We start from the raw sequence: 17,328 nt of genomic DNA on the forward strand, positions 1-17,328 counted from the left end.
GGTTGCCCAGAGAGGGTGTGGAGTCTCCCTCACTGGAGATATTCCAGAACCATCTTGTCACAACCCTATGCAACGTGCTCTGGGATGACCCTGCTTGAGCAGGGATATTGGACCACTGTTGGCCCTTCCAACATGATCCAGCCTGTGATTCTGTGGTTCTGTGATTTTGTGATCATCAGGGCAGGTGACTGGAGCATCTGTACTTTGTGCACAGGCTCTATGTTTTCAATTGTATTCTGAGTTTGAAAAAACAAAGGGCTGGATTCTCTCCTCTAAGAGCTCCCATTACACACGAGATAGCTCAGTGACCTTTCCCAAGGTTTCCCCAGTTTCTTCTCCATCCACTGACAGCTAAATTCCCAAACGTTTTCTATTTATCTGCCATCCTCTAATACTGTCCATGCTGTTGTACAACCAGTGCCACCTTTTCTGATCTGAGCCACAAGACTCTCATTCTAACCGTTTGCTGCTGATTTAGAAGTTGGTCTTTGTGCAAGCACTGGTGATAGCTTTGCCACTTGCATCATGTTTTATGCATAGTACAACTGTCACAATGTAGCAAATGTCACTGTCACAGAATTCAGCCCTTTTTTTATCCCTTTCAGAGACTGTTGTTCCTATTAATATGCTTATTATAAATGGAATTAAAACACTCAGAGTTGAAACAGGGCCTTGGTAGTTCTGCAGAAATGGGGAAGTTCTCCCTGTCTCAGCATTTAGACACAGACCAAGTAGAAATACAGTATTTGGATGGGAATCCTAATCAGTTGCTTGTAGCCTTAATACCTGTCTGCTGCTCAGCATGACATCCACCTTATTCACAGATGCATGGCATTGAGAATCTCCCAAAAGTTGGACTGGAGGCTTGAAAAAGGGAGAGAAAGGGAGAACCCTCAGCTTCATCTTACCTCTGCCTCCCACAGAAAATTCAATACAAACATTACATTTGGACTGCCTTGCACTGACTGCTGATTGATTGCTAAATTCACTACTGGCATCTCTAGCTAAACACATGCAGGGAAAACTCTGGCCTTCTATTTTGAAGGCTCACCCAACTGTGCATGCATAAAATTGGAACAGCAGCAGTAATTTGGCTTCCTCTGGCTCTTTCAGTTTCTTTCTGGGTAGACCTCAACTGCCTCTTAGAGAGATTTGCTACTGCTAATTTTTTTTAACAGACCATCTCTCTCATTTTGTATTCTAGAGCATTCTTCCCCATTTCTTGTCATGTTTCCAGCAGAGGAAGAAGTTAGTTGGACTGCTCGTGCTGTAGGTAGTTAGCATACTGCTGTTCTGTTGCTGGTGCAGCAGAAAAGGGAAAGGGCCACACTTTCAACATTCCCTTTCTCTGGGAAGGAAATCCTTCAGTCCACTTAGCAGGGAAAGGTCTCAACATCTTCACAGCTCCGCCAACAAGTTCACTTACACTGAAGACATTACAAACCACTCTTGTAAAACCTTAGGAGCAGACTGGCGTTAGCACAAGTAGGAGAAAGGAGACAGACTTTTTTTAACCCCCAAGGAGAGTATAACTCTTACTCTTGTGATGCCCACTTAGTTGGACCACATCAAGAACAACATTTTTGCTGCAGATCTTTTATAATCACAGAATTGTGGAATGGCGTAGGTTCAAAGGGACCTTAAAGATCATCTCATTCCAACCCTGCTGCCACGGACAGGCACACCTTCCACTGGACCAGGATGCTCAGAGCTTCATGCAACCTGACCTTAAACACTTCCAGGGTGGGGAAATGTTCTCTCTTTAGCTTCTCTGGAAAACCTGTTCCAGTGCTTCATCACCCTCACGGGGAAGATTTTATTCCTAATATCTAACCTAACCCTACTCTCTGTCAATTTGAAGCCATTCCCCCTTGTCCTGTCACTACAGGCCCTTGTAAATAGTCTCTCTCCATCTTTCTTGTTGGCTCCCTCCAGGTACTGGAAGGCCAGAGTTAGGTCACCCTGCAGCCTTCCCTTTTCCAGGCTGATCACTGAATACCAGCCATAGCAAGGATACAACAAAATACTCTCTGAAGTGTGTAGCACAGCTGGAGAGATTTTAAGCAGTGCTCCATGCTGCACCTTCAAGCCACAGGTGTCATCAAAACTGGAGGTAGGCAGAAAATATTTTTATTTCTGTATGTATCTGGTTCTGACACTCATACGCTTAACTGTTTCCAGCTAAAGCAGGAAGAAAAGCTGTTTATAATACAAACCCTGTGGATTCTGCATTCCATACCAAAAAAGTTGAAATGGACAAGACTTGAGCAAAGTGAAAACATGGAAGAACTTACTACTGAGGTAAGGCCATACAGTAGATTTTATTGTGAGTTCTTCACAGAAATCTGGGAAGATTTAAAGGCTAGTAATAATCCTCATTTGTTTTCAGATACCAGGTGTTGCTGTTTCCCTGAAAGATTTGTACAGACTCCTCTACATTGGAGAGAAGGATGATTTTCTGGAACATGAATAATCATTTCAGAAATCCACTTCAGAGTAAGTTGACCTACTCCCTAGAAGTTCGTATTTTTTTTAATTACACAGTTTAAATTACTAACACTTTTGTAGATATCCTTGCTGCGTTGTTCTTATTTGACCAGCTAAGTCCACCCTAAAGAAACTGTTGGAAGAGTCAGGAATAATCACTTAGGAAACCATTAGGATTTGGCAAGAAAAGGAAGACACAGTAATGCTAATGGAGTGATTAGTGCTCTGATTCATCGGGTATTGGGATTATCACATCTGTGATATCTATTTGCAAGACAGAGCCCCATCACAAGGTGACCACCCTCTGGCCCTGGCCCTGATTTCACTAGTCTCAGAATCATAGAACAGCCTGGGTTTGAAGGGATCTTAAATGTCATCTCGTTCCAATCCCCTGGGGTGAGCAAGGACATCTTCCACTAGACCAGGTTGCTCAAAGCCCCAACCAGCCTGTGCTTGAACACTTCCAGGGATGGGGTATCCACAGCTTCTCTGGGCAACCCATTCTAGTGCCTCACCACCCTCACAGGGAAGAATTTATATCTAATCTAAACCTGCTCTCTCTTTCAGTTTGAATCCATTGCCCCTTGTCCTGTCACTACATGCTCTTGCTCGCTGAGGAAATTTTGAGCCCACCTGACCTGCCCAGAGCATCTTGAGGCTTTGGACATAAAGAAACAGGACATGAGACTACTACTAATAAAGGACAAGTGGCAGCAGGGCTGAGTCCCACAGAGGACTGCAGAAAACCATGTTCCACAGTATGTGTCAGGCCTGTGTGCAACATGTGAAAAAAAGATGGCAAAACAAGAACTACAGTTCATTGCTTTGCAAATGTTTACAAACACAGTGTAGAATGCACTGACAACTGGGGGATTCTTTATAGGAGCAATGGAAAGTGTTTCTGCAGGGCAGTTTCTGCAGGAGAAAAGGAGGTTCAGAGGTGACCTTGTTGCTCTCCTGAAAGGAGGGTGTAGCCAGGTCGGGGTTTGCCTCTTCTGCCAGGCAACTAGTGACAGGATGAGAGGACATGGCCCCACGCTGTGTTCATGTTGGACATCAGGAGGAATTTCTTCATGGAAAGGGTTGTTAAACATTGGACTAGGCTGTCCAGGGAGCTGGTGGAATCACCACCTCTGAAGGTGTTCAAGAAACAACTCGACATGGCACTCAGTACCCTGGTCTAGTTGGCAAGATGGTGATTGGTCAAAGGTTGGACTCAATGGTCTTGGAAGTCTTTTCCAACCTAAATGATTCTGTGATTCTGTGATCATAGGAATCCTAATATAAAAACAAGTGAAACATTCACTAACTGAGCACAAACATAAAAGGTTCATGGTGCCAAAAATGGTGCTTACAAATAATTTATTTTTATTGCAGGATGGTACTGTTTCTCTGAAATATAGGTAATGGGACAAAAAACCTAGAAAGACATTAAATTTGCACCATTATGAGGAAAGCTGAACAACACCAGGTTCAAGTGTATCTGTCTGCTCTTTCTGATCAGAAGGAACACTTCTGGAAGGGCAGTTCATGCTTTTCAGGACACAGGTGAATTTTCAAAGGGCTAAATACCAGAGAAACTATAGTCCTACCACAGATTCATAATTTATGCCTTTATAAAACTTCTTCTGCTTAATTTTATTTTCTTCTAAGAAAGATGACATCAAAAGAGGACACTTCATGATGTTGGCATCGAGCCATATAACCTCCAAACTCAAACAACCTTACAATTTATTTTGTCTTATATTTCTACAATACTTACAGGGGAAAATTAGCTGATGCTATTTATGCTACCTAAATTATTGCCAGGGCTCTGGCAATAAACCACCTTATGAAACCACCCCACAAGTTTAATTATTTTTTAAAATCTTTTTGGAAAGCACCAACTCAAGGGACTACCATTTGGATTTATTTATTTCACTGAAAAATTCAACAACTTGATAGGATTGATTGAACATGATGAATACAGAAATAACCTGCTTTCTCTTTTGGGAAAAGTAGTGAAAACAGCAATAGGTAGCTTTGAAAGTGTGAGCGATACTGAGATGCCAGTTCTAAAACTATCAGACCCATAAATGAATGAGCATGTTTAAATACTGTGTAGTAGAAATTAAATGTCACAGGAGAGAAACGAAGCCAGCAAGTTGTTTCTCTGTGATGTAGCTAACCATTGTACCTTAAAAGCATTGATGTGTAAAACTGTTCAGCGTTCATGGGTTTTTAAGTCTTAATAGTCAGCTTGGGGTTTTAACTCTGCTGAGGTACTGTAGCAGAAAGTCCAGAATTAAACTGGCTGAAAACAATTCAAGGGGCAGTTTGGAGTCAATGTCTTAACAAAATAGGGTTAACACTGCAGATTGGTGGCTTGTGTATCAGTGGGTGTGAGCAAAATCAAAATGCTGCTTGCCCAAAGAAAGGAGGCGGTTTTGGCCTTCACCCATTTCTATAAAAACTGTATAACTCTATCTGTGAGAGGCCAGCCTTAGCTGAAACTTCCCATAAACTGATTAGTGCCATGGTCAAGAGGCACCTGGCAGACTTATCATCTACTGAAAACACAGAGATAATTTTTTCTTCATCTACAAATGGATGCAAATTGAATGTTAAACTAGAATAATCACTGGGGACTTGGAGAGTGAAAAAATAGATAAGAGAAACTAAAATAAAAGTCCCTGACAGGATTTTTCATTTCTGAGAGCCAACGGCACTTCATGATGGGTAACAAAGGAACAGATGTGTCGTAATAGGTTGTTTCATGGTTGAAAAACATTAATTTCTTGGCTGGACACACTGGAGAGGAGCTGGCAACATCTCTTGCAAAGTCAAGAAAGAAGAGTCAAAAGCAGCACTGAATCAATGTGGCCACAAGAGCTGGAACAGCCGGAGGCAATGAACTGGTCACCACAGCCAGTGGTCTGGTCTGAGCTCTGGGGACTGGGAGAGCCAAGCAGCAACACCCCATAAACTGCTGGAACACCACGGGGGAGCTTATTGATAACGTTATGTAGGAAGGTGTTTCATTGGAGCATGACCAACTTTGGGCTTGGAAAAATGGGGCAAGACTCCACTCTACGAGAACGAAGCTGCTCCTACAGAAAACATGGCCCACAGGCAGTAGAGCCACAGGTCCTTGGTTAAGTGCTGCTCATGCAGGTTCACAGGCTTTTTATCAACATGACTAAAATATAATTAAAGCAACAACACTAAGATGCATTTAGGAAATGGCAAAAGGTAAAAGGCAAAAACTTCTAGTAATAGTAAATGATCACAGAATCATAGAATGGGTTGGATTGGGCTGGCAGGGACCTGGAAGGGACCTTAAAGATCATCTGGTTCCAACCCATAATAAAGTATTTATTTTCATAGGTATATTATTTTCTTTCAAGTTAAATGTGGCCATGGGGAAATAACTGCCTATATACAGAGATATATTTTATTAAAGTGTTATTAGTTTAAATTTGCCTGCTTTTTATCAAATTTATATCCATGCAGATATAGTTTGCATTTTATTTACAGAAGCGTATCGATTTTGCTGGTTCCTAAAAGGCACTTGGAAGACACGTAATGGAATGGGAAGCTGCTTTTTCTTGCAGATCAATTAGCATGAATTTCGTGGACTGTATAAAATGGACACAATTACAAAGCTCAGCATATTCTTATGGCTCCTCGTGCAGCAGCACCAGCCCCTGAGCCACTTAACACCGGTGACATACTTGCTGGGAGTGCTAGCAAAGAAGTGAACCATCAAACACAGTTTTTTGGCAGACTCTTACACAGCCTAACTGAATTAATTCTGCTGATTATACCACCTGCAGTATTTACTTGATGAAATACAGGCAGTGAAAGCTGCTGCACACATCCCTCTTACGAGTGCAGTGCTCCCCAGAATGGATGCCCTGGTTTAGCCACTGCCATGGGTCAGCCAGCACTGCAGGGCTGGGGACTCATTTGCTTAATTATTCTCCTTCATTTTCTCCAGCCTTTTATGCATTTGTGCATAAACAGGCGGAATTATTCTTGTGAAATACTAGCTGTGACGTTTATATCTCCCCTTTTTTTTTGATGTTGTTTACCAGATTGTTTGACCAGATTGGTTCACATAAAACAATTACATCTTCAGTTTGTTCAATGAATGTTAATTTCCATGATCTTTCTGGTAACTTTGTGTTACCAGCTTGTGATTGATCATTATGGTAACATTTTGGATGCTTGGCTACATGACAGACTTTGATAACTTTGTGACCAAAATTATAGAAAAATGAGTTTTCACAATTGAATTACTCAACTTGAGGGCTGCTAAACATTTTTAAACATTGATCACAGCAAAATTTTGGCAATGCCATTAGATTTTCTACTGAATTGGGTATTTTCATAAGTTTCTGATTTTCTCATATTTTTGAATGAAATTAAATATACAATACAGATTTTTTTCTTCATTAAAAAAAAGAAAAGAAAATAAAATCCCCAGTCCTCAAAATTCTGATTCAGGAGAGAAACCCTGTTGCTTCATGCAAATTATTGTTCATTCTGCTGCCTGTTCTCTTCTAGGAAGTGACCACCTCAAACTGTATCTCCCTTCATCCACTATGAACAGGACTTGAGTATCAGCTCAGCAAATGGGAAGACTGCAATATTTGATAGGAAATAAGAAACAGAGAGGAAGTCCAGGGAGCACCAAAAAATCCCCAAACAACTCCCTCCCACCAATGTTCGGAAAACAAATAGAAACTGTTAAACCAGAATTTTCTAAAATAAATCCAGTATTTAAATTTTAATGGCAAAATTTTAATATTATTTTCTATTATTTGAGCATCTCTGTCAGTGATATTAGTTGCATATTTTGCTTTCACAATCCTGTGACTAACATTTGGCAAACAAAGTGGTTTACTTTTAATAGCATTTATTGATTATAACTTATATCTGAAAACAAAAGAGAAGATCTAATTCTATTTGGAGATGTATACATTTCTTGAAATAGAGGTTGAGAGACTTTTGTTGTGCTGGCACATCCATGTGTTTTTTTAAATCTAAATTTTATGTTATCCTGTTTAACTGAAAGTGTTTTCCTTTCCTTCCTCCTTTTCCTCATCTCAGTCACATGATCTTCACAGTCCACTTTTGCAAATCTTTCTCAAGAAATATTTTCAACCTCAACACATATGAACTACATATTTGAGTAATGCTGTGATGGGAAGCATGTGATGACAATTAGCAAATTAAGGAGTTGGAATAATTATTTTTCACTAAAATTTACCAAAGTTTAACACTCCTAAATCCAGGAAGATTTTTACACTTAATTTTTGTGATACCCCTCATAACAGTCTTTCCTCTTGCTTGGCCTGAGCAGTGCAGTCTGCCTGCTAATTTTGGTACAGAAATAGCTGTCAAATAAACATTTCACTTCTGAAATTTTGTTGATTAGTTTGGCATTTAGGGCAACAATAATTCCTTAATATGAAAATACACCTAGATTATTCTTTCTGAGACAAGACAAACAAGCAGTGGCTTGCTTTTTGCCATTTGACTGGCAAGGCAAAAGCTTCAGTTTTAAGTAAGAGAGACCTTTGTGTCTTGTTTCCTGTTTTATCTATTTTAATTTCACTGACTTACAAGTCAACATTTTTTAAGGACTGGTGGTTTGTTTAGTTTTTTTTAAGCCAGCTTTGATACTTTAAAAGGCACCAGATATGTCTGATCAAAGACATTCTTATGGAGGGTGGTATTAAAAAGTCAGTAAGTTTAGTTTCCTTTATAGTGTTGTGTTTCTTCAAAGTGATCAGAAATACGGGCTTTTACACTGAAGTTTTTTGAGAAAGGAAAACTTTTAAAGAGCCCTTATTCTTTTTTTTCCTATGGAATTACAGCCAAGATAGCAGGTGCCTAACAGAAGGCCAAAGCAACATTCTGGAAGTTTAACTGGACGCCATACTATATGTAATAATAACTTTATATAATTGTAATAATATTCAAGGACAATCAATGAGTTTCATACACTAATTTTATTCTTGTCCAAAAGAAATAGCTTCTCTGATAATAAATTAGCACAAGCTCATTACAGCTAAAAAGTAGCTGTCTATTTCAGGATTTGATGGTTTTTTTCCTCTATTCTACTTTCTTGCAATATCTGAGTCTACGTGGTATAGGATTAGCAGCAGAATTCCTAAGAAAACACTTATGCTTTCTCTATCTACTTAAAGCTTCACAATGTTGCATTTTTAAGGAGATTATTTCATATTAGTGGAATAAATCTTATTCAGATTTATATTGTAATGAAAATACTTAGCTTACACATGGAGGGAAATACCTGAAAATACTGAAATCTGGTTCTTATGATGGCAGTGGGGCAGAGAGAAGGAAGGAAAACTACTCCTTTAAGTATTGGAGTTAAAGGAAACCTCTTGGATGTTTAGATATTCTTTGTCCTGGCCCTGGTTGTAAAATTAGGTCACTTAGGAGTGTTTTCTCTTCGGAATAATGTTTAAAGTGTAGTATATTGGCATTAGCAATTGACATGCAATGTCTTGCACTTGATTTTTTTCTTTTAAATTCTTTCCAAATTTGCACATGTGAGTGAAATAATTATAACTAAAAAGTAAAGTAGTTCAGAATAATTATTTGCCCTTGAAATTTAGAATAGGAATACATCACTTCCTCTACTATATTTCTTGAAATGATTGTGAATGTACCTAATTTGATAGGTGTATCATTGATGTACTGCTCTTAATTTACACCCCCTCATCTCTTCTCCCATTTTGCACCACAAGTTTGTTTAGGAGAACTGCAAAATTGACATTTAGGTTGTTTAAAGGTGCTAAGTTAACTCACTCTGAACAGTCTATGGATCCCATTATTCAACTTTGGATAGCACAGCACAGCTGTCAATCTTAGACTGACAGCTTCAGTTTGTGATTTAAGGTCAACTCCTCCTTAATCTGCAGAAAAAATCCCCAAGACTTTTTCTTATCTCACTCTGTTTATATCGTTCAGTCCCACCCTGTTCTGCTTGACACAGTGCAGCCTAAGTCCTGCTCAGCAGCTACAGAATAGACCCTACTGATAAAACTTGAGACAATTTTGTCAGGTGAAAGGTTTTCTTTGTTTCATTATATATTTGAGGGAAAAAAAATCATCCCTTCTTATTAGGTACTGCTCTTCTCTCAGTGCTTTCTCTTGGTTAGAAAGTGTTAGGGTGCAAACATGTAGAGCTTTATCCCTCCCTGGCTATTCCAACCCTGCAGCCAAAAACATCTGTAGCCCTATCTTGCTGAAAGCCAGAAAAGTCAACCAGTGTGATTTCTGATGATCCAGGAGGCAAGGCAGAAAACATAGACTTTTCACTGCCTGCTTTCCTTGAGGGATTGCTGTATCCCAGGAGAGAGTGTGTACATATACACTCCTTTGGTGTGTGGCCTTGCTTTCAGTTCTTCCTGTGCTCTCCTGTGTGACTTGATGCAGACACTGTCTGGAAATCAGAACTCCTCCTCTTCTGTGAATCTACCTATAATTGTATCTGAAATTAGAAATTCAAAATGCTCTGTCATTCTCCTTTCCACCAAAACACTTGTGGTCTCAAACTGAACTTCAAAGTACTTCCAGGGGTCCAGAGGAGCATGTATCACATATTTTATTTTCACCCAAAAGCTGTGCCAGTTTCTCCCAGGAAGCAAAAGGAGCATGAGAAGTTGGAGAGAGACATCTGAAGAGAACCTCTCCCTTCAAAAGGGCTCTGGCACCCCAAGCCCTCAGAGGAACTGGACCAAAATTGCACCTGGATTTTCACTGTCAGATCCTGAACTCAAAGACCTGGGTTGAGATTTTCAGAAGAATTCAATAACTCTGAAAGTGCTAGAGAGGGCTTGGATTTCTACAAAGTGCTGAGTGCCATTCCTCAGAAAATCAATTGCCTCTACAGTGCTTCAAGCCAGGCATATAAAATATAAGAACTCCAAATCACTAGTTGATCTTAAAAAGTCTTGGCTCTGAAGCCTGCCAAGTCAGCACCTTCTTTGCCTACTTGTAAAAGCAGCCAAAGAAAGGAAATAGATGAGCCATCAGCTCTGAGTATAATTTCTACTGATTCAGTTCTTAGTTCATGAGTTAGCTGGAAGGGAAAAAGGGAGGTATATGAAGAGAATGTTTTAGTTCTCATAAGGCGATATCCAAATGCCTTTAAAACAATAAATAAAGCACTTGTTAGAGGAGTAGTTACCTTGTCTGTACACTTATAAGGAAAAGGAATTAATTAAATTTTAATTGCTAAACACATAAACCCAGTATATTAATTAAGTGGTTTCCAGTTACAGTAAATGATGCATCAGCATTTTTTGTTTTGTACCTTATTTCACTGATGACAGCCAGTAATGGGCTTTCAGGCTCAGTGCAGGCTCCAAATGCTGGGAGCAGCAGGTTGGGAAAACCAGCCAAGAAATCTTTTGACATTAAAAAGCAGAGCTCTGCCACTAATTATGTTAAAAGTCAAGTTTGCGATTGCAAGTAGATGGTCCAGGCAGCGAAGTGAATGTGGTAAAAACCATAACACAAGATGCTGGAGACTGAGACTCTTCTATAAACCAGAACATAACCCCAGTCTTCCTTGACTAAAAAAGTGCTCCAAATCAAACTTGTAGTATCTAGTTGAGAGGTGTTTGGTGGAGGACTAACTTGCCCAGGCTCAGAGTGAACAAGGAAGTGACACAAGTTGGATATGAAAATCAAAGGAGACACCACTTTGCATGTCAGATCATCCCCACTTCATGGCACAGGCTGAAGTTCCTTGGTAACTCAGCTGACTCTGGCCTGCCAGAAGATGGTGGATTTCTCTGGTTATATCACAATGATGGCTCACAAAAGAGACTCGTCTCTCTAATATATGGTACAAACACCTTAAAATGTTCATGTACATGTCAGAGAAGTTTTATTTTGGCAAAAAATCTTGCTTTTATTTTTTTCTCCCATACACTTTTTTTTTTTTAATCTGCAACCCAAGTGAAGCCTTAAAAGATGTTCTTCAATAACCTCACTAGCTGACATTGAACCCAGAAGTCAAGTGGAATTCTTGCCCATCTTCTCTCCATGAGGATTTGGAGTCACCCAGGCAGAGGACAAGCAAACTTCTCATCATGTAGAAATATGTTGGTTCAGTTGCCACACTTCGTCCTGGAGACATATCTGGGCATCACAGGGTTCCCTCAGCTTCTGCTTGCTCCTGACACACTGCTGCAAATCACAGCTTTAATCCCTGTGTCTCTAGATAATTTGGGCTTTCAACCTTCCATTTTGTGTCCAGTCTGTCAGTTAGAGTTACCCAGGACCCCAGCAAGGAGTTGGTTCTTTTTCTATGCTTGAGTGCTGACAGATTGACATTTTTTGAATATATTTATTCTCTTTCTTTGCTGGCTCACCAGAATTTAGGACCACTGGGGAATTCTGGCCTGAGACTGTCCAACTTTTCCTCACTTCTCCACAAGTAGAGTCTGTCTGCCGTATGCAGGAAAATGGGTCTGCTAGGCAATACAGCCCTGTTCAGACACTTGGGACTGAAATCCACAGCAGCATGACTGAGTAAGGAGTTATCTAATTAAATTAAACAATTTATGCTTGGAAGGAGGAGTATTTGAACTCCAATTCCATTTGAGGGACACGTGGCTTGGAACTACTGGGTCATAAATACATCTACAGCTGGTGACAGCACTTAACAGTGACTACTTTAAAAAAAAAAAATCTGAGTCATTGGTATATTTTTTCTTTGCCAGAGGTAATTCAAACCTACAGATTTCAGGATAATAATCTGGACATTACCAAAAGAGAAGGTCTATGGGTTCATTCTGTCAGTTGCTGTTTATCCATCTGCTGTCTGTTTTTTTCTGGTTGAATTTTTCATTGCACAATCAAAGAGCTGGTTCCAAATTTTCTGGAAACAGAAAAAAAAACTAAAACATTGTAACTGCAACTCCATGGCTCAAACATCTCCCAGGAGGTTGTGGTCATCATTATTCCTGGAGGTGAGATGCTTTCACTGAAACAATCAGATTTTGTGATTATTGCCTGGGGACATCTATAAGGCCACAGTAAAATGTAAATTCTGTATTCCCTTTGTTCCTTTGATAGCTCATCTAACAATGGTCCCAGTAAATTTTTGTGGTGGTTTGAAACTCCCAAGGATCCAATTTTTAAGTTCAAACCCCCTCCCACAGTCTGCCCCTGTGAGAGGGTTTAGGGATGGTATGGACTTAATATTTTTTTCACTTCATGTGGAGAGTTTTCAGACAAAACACAACCATTCGTTATTGGGGGAAGGGAAAAATATTTACAAAGGTTTATTTACTCACACCTATATATATATATATATTTACACTGAATTAAATTCCTCTTTTTCTTCAATAAAAGTCCAAGAAGGAAAGAGAAAAGTCTTTTTGTCACTGCACAGGCCACAGTTCCTTCGTTTCAGTTTTTTGTGGCACTGGTTAGTGTCCTTCATTTTCCTAAGGCAGCAGATTTAAGTATGGCAGTCAGGATTTTGGTTCTTACTTTGTGGAAATTTCAACCCCGAGCCTTCGGGGGATCTCCCTGTAGATCTTCACTCCCCTTGGGTTAGAACGTTGAAGGCAGCTTTCAGTTCAGTCTTACCAAGGCTCTTTTGCTCTGTATCAGCTCGCCAGCATGATAGAAGCAACAGCAGCAGCAGCAGAGGGCACGGGCACCTCCTCTGCACTCTGTCCTGGCTCAGCTCTCAGGACGACTCCGGGTTTCTCGTCTCCTTTCTCTCTCTCTGAAGCTGCTGCTGCATTTTGGGACTCCCTAAAGGTTTGGAAGTCCGCCCCTGCTCTTCAGCAGGTGTCTGGGTTTGGGAAAGTAATACAGTCTTACCCCAAACCAGCTCTGTTGAGTTTTCCTCTGTTTCGTTGCCAGCTCTCCCTCCTGCAGGAACATTTCTGCGTCTTTCAGCCGGCTTCATGTTATCTTGTTGCTCCTGGCTATCTTTTTGGCTTTCAGCCATCGCTGTCTCTGTTCAGGACTGCTCCGCTGCCGCTTTCAATGTTTTCTGCTGCTGCTGACAGTAAGGAAATTCTCCCACCTCTTGATTACGGGACCCAGTCCAGCTTTGACACTACACCGGGTCTCTCGTAGCCTCAGCTGGGGCTGGGGGCTCTTGGCTTCCTGCTTCCTCGTGGTTCAGATCATGGCTACCAACCTACTAAAACTACTTCACCACCTTCTCTTCCGTTGCTGTGGGTATGTAATTTCCGTAGGGTGCATATGAACCTTTGATTGGTCTAGTATTATCAGTGAGGCAAACCATTACTGCCCCAGAGAAAAGGTTTTTCAAGCCACCACAGTTTTTCTTCTTTCTGCTGCTTGACTGCTTCTTAAAATAATTCAGACCATGGACATCTAGACTCACATACCTAATAGCTTTCTCTCTCTCTCTCTCTGCATTCTATAATCTGACATGTGCAAGAAACCCCTCAATTAAATATAAAAGCTGAACTATATAGCCATGTTGAAAGAACAAAGAGCATTTTATGTGGACAGGGAGATCAATTTGTTTCAATGGTAAACAGAAATTTTATCTTTAGCTCATGGCCTTGGTTTTATAAAACATAACTTTGGAAAGAAAGGGCAACATTTCCTGAGCTTTCTAAAAATAAAAAAAACCAAAAGTTTCAAAACTTGTTCTTTCCCTAAAAGAAGAGCAAATGACTTCACATTGGTAGCTTTCATTTAATGGGACAAAAAAAAAAGTTCTGTCCTTACAATATGGATGAAATGCATATTTTGTTTGTAATCAGCTTTCTCAGGACAGGGAAGTACAAATATGAAGTCAATGGCCTGCAGAAGCACATGAAAGCAGTACCATGATGCAATCCAAACTCTAGTGCACATGACAATCACTTCACCAGGGCAGGCTGGGGTCTGCCACAACATAGCCCGTGGGCCACGACCTGCTCCTTAGGCAATGGCCAATCCATACTCATCAGCTTGTACTTGGATCAAAACCTGTGCCCAGCATCACCTGCTGGGGTGTGTGGCTGTGTAGGGGGTCTCAAAACAGGTGGCACAAACCTGAATATTGGTCACATGCCAAATTTACTTCCAGTCACACAATGCCTGCTACAAAAGGTGAGGAAGGTGTGGCTGTGCCCTCAGCAAAGACCTCGGGAACTTGTGCACTTCCATAGTTTGGCTGTCACTCCAAAAATACACAAGGCTTTAAAGTATCCAGGGCACTGCCATGGCCACTCCAGAGCTCTCACCCTACACTCTGCACAGCTTTCTGAGGAGCTCTAGGACCCTGCTCAGTGTATCACACCAGGCACTGTTTTACCTCTCTGTCCTCCTGTAGCTGAAACATTTGCTCAGTAAGAGACTGCCAAGGATTGCCCTCCTGCTTCCCCCTACACCTCCCAGGAAAGAAAGTAAGAAAAAAACCCCCACCATCAAACACTGGATTAGACCTTTTTATGCAAACAAAGCTTTTACATTCCACTTGTGTCAGTGTAGCTGTAAATGTCTGAAAGGATTCAACCTGATAGCAGAGACAAAAGTACAACAGCTGGAGCAACCTGCTGCCATGTGAATACCTCGGGTTCAGGCCATGTTTTTCTGCATATTTTCTTGGCATACAAGAGAGGAATAAAAAGCAGAGCTTCTACTAATATATCTAACTTACTAGAAATGCAACTACAATTAGTGTGGGAGCGCTCTACTCCTGAGGGGAATCTGGCTTTGAAAGGAAATCTGGGAATAGGCCAAAGATATGTTAAGGTAACGTATTGGGAGAAGAAAGTGGATGTCTTTCCAACACATTTATTACCCTATTCTGTCTTATTCAGAAAAGGTGAAGAGAGTTGTCCATGTCTAATCAATACCATACCTCTCACTGTCTTGAAAGGATTGGATTATATTTAGAATTTCTGTATGGATCCCATACTATCTTTTTCAGAAACACCATCCCCTGTATCAACATGTCAATTGAGAGCACAGGGGTATGATAAACCTCTTCGCCTGGCATGCCTGGCAAGGCTCCAGGGGAATAATACACTAAATATGATACTGTTTTGTTCTCAGGAGTATGTGACCACAAAGCTCCTGGGGCAAAGAAGAACATTATCAGCTTAACAAGTGATGCTTATCTCTGATGAAGCTGCTGCCAGAATTTTTAGGTCACATTTTCAAGTGCTTTTCCTTTCATATGAAGCACAAAGTATTAAAATGCACATCAAAGAGTCGACTTGTTTCCATCCCTCACTTTAAACAATGGGCAAATCCTGTTTCTGTTTTCCTGTGTGTTTCTAACCTGGTCCATACTCGGTCCTTACTTGCCTTATCTCATCATTGGGACTCAATGGACAAATCAAATGGAACTGACCACGAAGTTCCTCAGAGGGGTTGTTAGTGGTATGAAGTGAAATGGTCTTCCAGAAGAAAGAGCTTCTTAAAGAGACTGTATGAAGAGTATGACCATCACTGCTGAGCAAAATGAGGTAGAATCAGGGACAGTTATCTCAATGTTGTAAAAAAGAGGCATCAGCTGCTTTCAGTGCTTCATTTGCGAACAAAGGTATGACAAGGAATTCACAGATAAAGATATGTGCTTATTCTCCAATAGGACATTGATTGACACTGTTTGACTGATCTGAATTCGTAGATTGGAAGGGGAAAGAACATCCTGCAGAGGGTGCATGGGTAGGTGTTTCATTCTCCTTTCTTCCTGCCTCTAAGAGGCAAAGCAAGAACTGTGCTTTTCCTGGTGGTCTCAGGGGAACTGTCAGCAACAACGTAGTGCCTTAGAATTTACTCTCACTGCATTCAATTTGTTTCTCACTTGAGAAACATAAGACACAGATGAGTGTCCTCCAGGAGGTGGGATACCCTCAAGTGCCTCTAACTCCTCCTGCAGGCAATCTTTTCCAATCAGTTATCTGTTTCCTTCTTCAGGACTAGAAATCATTGGCCAAACCAACAGTTTCTGAGAAGTCACTCACTAAATATTCCACCATACCTGCTGTAATATCTCATATAATAGAAAATGCAGAGCAGGTCCAATAACCTCTAAATGCATTTCAGTTCAATGATGTCTTACCCTCAGCACGACTCTGTAGTGGGCATTCTTGTGGTATGCAACTACAACTTTAATTCTAGCCAGTGCAAGGAGTTAGGGCTTTGTGGGCTATCAGAGGAGAAGATAAATGTGATCTACTCAAACAGTAGCGAAAAAAAACTGTTGACAAATTACAGAAGCCTTCATACATGATTGTTCCAAATTAGCAAACTAATTGACTTACAGCAATTTAGATAACAATATCCACCTGGTCACATGACTGTGGTCCATGTCACTATGGAAGGTCATGCTTCATTCTGGAGGTTGTATTAAGCCTTGTCATAATAAAAATATAGTACCTTTATTACATGGAAATTATAAATACGCGGCTGTTTTTCCTAAGTTTCCATGAACCACCAGTCCACCACACTACATACAGAAGGATCTTTTACCTTCCTTCCTCAGAGAATGAAGCCCAGACATGGAATATCATATTCTGGATCTAATATTAACATCATTAGTTTGAAGGGAATCACTTGGGTTGTATTAATTCCAGCATTTCCCATGTTTGTCATCCATAGTAAGACCCAAACTTTGCGACCAACTAAAATGGAAGCTGGAATCTGAAATCTGAACTAAACTGACACAGGAAATTCCTGCATTTTTATCTACTTTTTTTTTCCTCATAGTTTCTGTGTGCTTTTAATGGATTTATTTTCTGTGTTTTTCCCATTTTCCTCTTGAATCCATCTTACAATTTTAAAAACCTCATTCGTCTATGAGAAGGACATTCCCAAACA

This window comes from Neopelma chrysocephalum, unplaced genomic scaffold, assembly GCF_003984885.1.
Source record: "Neopelma chrysocephalum unplaced genomic scaffold, ASM398488v2 Primary Assembly neopelma1_60, whole genome shotgun sequence".
NCBI lineage: Eukaryota > Metazoa > Chordata > Aves > Passeriformes > Pipridae > Neopelma > Neopelma chrysocephalum.